This window comes from Amblyomma maculatum, chromosome 7, assembly GCF_055883805.1.
Source record: "Amblyomma maculatum isolate TAMU_Amacu chromosome 7, ASM5588380v1, whole genome shotgun sequence".
In the NCBI taxonomy this organism is placed as follows: Eukaryota; Metazoa; Arthropoda; class Arachnida; order Ixodida; family Ixodidae; genus Amblyomma; species Amblyomma maculatum.
The window spans coordinates 10,182,155-10,185,967 of NC_139350.1; positions in this window are offsets into that span (position 1 = coordinate 10,182,155).

A 3,813-nucleotide genomic window follows, 5' to 3' on the forward strand; every position below is an offset into this window, starting at 1 on the left:
GGTAAACATCGGCCTGGAAATTCGGGTTACCGCGAGAGCATCAGCAGGTCCCGGCAAAAGACGAGGAGTTCCCTAACAAGAAGAACCGTTGATCATGCACCTCGACAACTGTCAGAAAAGCGGGCCCAAGAAAGGAGACACGGGCAGGCAGCGGGTGCCTCAAGAGCGACTTTTCGGTGAGAGAGACATCCGCTTTTATACACTCGTGAGATCAAATGGAAATGAGGTACATGCCAGAAGAAATACAAGCATCAGCCAATGCATTCCTGTCCAGTCTTGCATAGCTCACTCACTCGCCGGCGTTATGAAATCTCTTCCCAGAATATGGGGCGAAAACTCTCCCTCGAGCTCCGCGCTTCAAAAGCTTTCGAACAAAGGCGCAAACACGAACACACACGCCAATCTAACTTACCTTAATACAACGGCTGGAAAAAGCGTTTGGCGACGGTCTCCGCACTGCTGAAATTCTTCGAAATGTCCTGTGGCACTGACAGATGAAGTTGAATCCGCTGCTGCCACATCAGTGACCCACACTACGAAGGCGAAAGCGCAATAGATGCCCCTCTGTGGAATGAAGATTCCAATGGGCAAAGGACAGCATCCACTGCCCAGAGGGATTGTCTCGATAATTCTCCAAACCTAAGCTAATCGTTCCCGGCGATGATCCGAGTGCATCCAGAATGCTACCTCCGCACAATCTGGTTCGCTCACGCTGCAAAGTGGATCACAAGTCAAGCATTATTTTATAGCGACTAACCTACGAGCGTTTTCGACACCGGAATGGGCATTTTGTAAAGCTACAGTTAAGGCTCTGACAACCAAGTGCCTTCCAGAGCTACCTATTTAGATTATTCAGGCGAATCTGGACGCATCTCTTGAAGACAAAGTTTTCTGTGGCTTCAGGGCCGGGAAGAAGTCAAATAATTTTACTGTGTGGCTCCTGAGGTCTGCTTTTGAGTGTTTGCAAACGCTCGTGTTTCTCTAACAAGTGAAATCTCAGTTCCGCTTCAGGTTTATCTAGTATACAAGGTTCCGACCAACAGTGCTGTATGATCTACAACGTCGCCATCGATGAGGATTGTATTGCCCTACGCCATGAGCTTTATGCCCCACTCACCGTTTATTTCAAGCCCGTCGCATGGGAAAGGGGCACCCTTGCATCATCACCCTACAAGGCCTAGTCACTCTCTTAGCTCGCCTATTAAGCTACGCCGGCATTCTATGCCCTCGACCATATAAAAATAGTGTTTTCGGTTGTTACAACAGCTTTCGCTTGACATATGCCAGGCCTAGTAGATAAAGCACTGATAGAAGAAACAGTATCTTACCGGTATGGTCTCTGCAAGACTAATAGCCATGACATCACCTCTTCAACTTGCCCAGCAAAACAGAAAGCATCTCGTATGGCACGTCGTGGGATAAAGAGGCAATGGTTTCGTCATGCTAATTCACCACTGGTTCAGATATTCAACATATTTGAGGCTCTCCAATTGGGAGAAGACGAATGGAGAAAGCTATCCCAGACCGAGCCACTGGCAACGTCAACGTCATAGGCTTGCAGCGATAAAGTGAGTGCATGCATAACAACGTCACAAGCAGGATACAAACGTGAAGAACATGCTGGAACGTCTACATGATGACAGGACAGGAGTAGAAGATCACATTACATGTCTTCTGGGGGAGGCTTATAAGCTCCCCAACCGTGAACTGCTTTTACGTCGATGGTGAGCAGAGAAATCACCGACCGCCAACATAAAAGCTGTCTCACCGTCAACTACTTCCCATACTCCTGTCTCCTTCACTGATTCCCAGAAGTCTTCTGTGGCCCTGTCTTATAACACTTCCGCATCCTGACTAAGCTTTGTGGTCACTCAGTTATCCATCGTGACATCTGTGCTTTTGCGTAACCTGGATTGATAATCAAGATGGTGACTAAAGGTTACAGCGGTGGGCTTCACTGGAACTGCACAAGTCTCTCTACGGATCTAGGACAGCTAAACTCCAGTCTTTGCATATTAACATGTTAAAGGTATAGGCCCTGTTACTGCAGGCGACTCACGTGGTGCCAATCATTTCAGTTCACACTGCGTATGTGCTTCCTTCAACGTGAGCAAACAGATACCCCTCCGGGAAAGGCAGTGGGTTATGTTGATACACCGTTTCCTCAGGTCCATCTTGCTCTGGAAAACTGGTGTACACTATATCAGGAGGTTGTTATAGTAGCAGTAAAGTTTTGTAAAACAAGTGTTGTGGTTATGTCGGTGTATGATAGACCTGGCGGTTGCTCTCCCTTCCGCATACACCAGGGATGGATAATTTTAGTTCGTAATTTGTGTTTTTGCTTTTGCTTTTAAGTTTTAGTTTTTAATTGATAGAGACTTCCATGCCCTTCACCCGAACTTGGGGTACTCCGTTGTAAGCCTTCGCTGCAAGCTTGTGCGGGATGCATTTGGTCATTAGCGGTCATGAGGGGGGGGGGGGCGTTTCCAGTTCTTTAGTGAACGCAGAAGCGAAAGCAGAAATATGTTAGCACTCAAACCTGAAAAGAGCGCGCCCGAAATTATAAGTGAGAGTAACAGTACATATAGATTGCGGGTTTAAAAGATACCAGATTTAGTCGGGTTATATTTAGGTACCTTGGGCAGACCAGAATGATAAAAGGAACGTTTGGCGTTTTTTACTGCGACCATGGTACCTCTGTTCAGCAGCGTAGTATTTTTCCCATATTCAGTCATTTCCAGTCTGTTTCGATCTGCAGAACAAACGTTTCTTTTTGTTTTCTAATCTCCCCATAGCCTTGTAAACATCGACCAATTTTCGTGCGTGGTTTGTTCCTGGAAGGAGCGCTGAAAAGATGAGAAAAAGCCTAAAATTCCCTGTTTATGGCCTCGTAGTTTCATTTGTTATCACAGGTGATTGTTTTTCTAGAATTTGTTTACTTGTTTGAGTGAAGGTAAAAGGCGCATAGAAGATGGTGATTACTAATTACCCGGAGATAAGTAATATAGGTGAGGCTGTCATAGTGACGAGATAGTATGCGGCAAAAATGTTAGTGGTATCTCCGTTGATGCGTGTGGGCTGGGTTACTAATTTAGTAAGATTAAATTTTAAGCACACATCCATGAACTCCCATGATTCATCCTGTCCTAAATTATGCTGATAAGGATTATTCCAATCTATCCCAGGACAGGCAAAATCTCTAAAGCGTAGAGCATGTGAATTAGGGTGTTTTGTTTTAAGTTCGATCAGAATGTAGTGCAGATTTTAAGGAAATTCGGGGTTATTGTGGGGGGTCTATATGAAACACCACTTAGTATAGATAACTGTGGCGCGACAAAGCAGCCATAGTATTGAGGTAGGATTGGATGTTACTGCGGGAACACTGCAGTTGATTCCTAGTAGCGATAAGGACACCTCCTCATCGGGGGCCTTTGCGATTAGCACGAAAAGGTTAACATTTTGTAAGTTTCACAAAATTTCAGTGCCGCCCACTTTATCGATCAGCCAAGCTTCTGTCAGCACAAGTAGGTGACTGACCGTTGAAGACAAAAGGCTGTATACACTATCGCACTTTGAAAGTAGAATGCGTATGTTGGTATAGATAACCACAAAGGAAATAGATTGTCGATAGGAGATATGGCGATGATTACATAAGTGTTGACGGTGCGGTAAATGCTATGCTAATTTTTTACCCGTTTCAGGGGCGGCATCAGATGTGCAGTGTTTTTTGCCGAGAAATAAGGTCTTTTACCGCAAAGAGAACGGTCCTGTTTCTGCTCCCGTAAACGCGACGCAATGCTTGCGGGCTTTCTT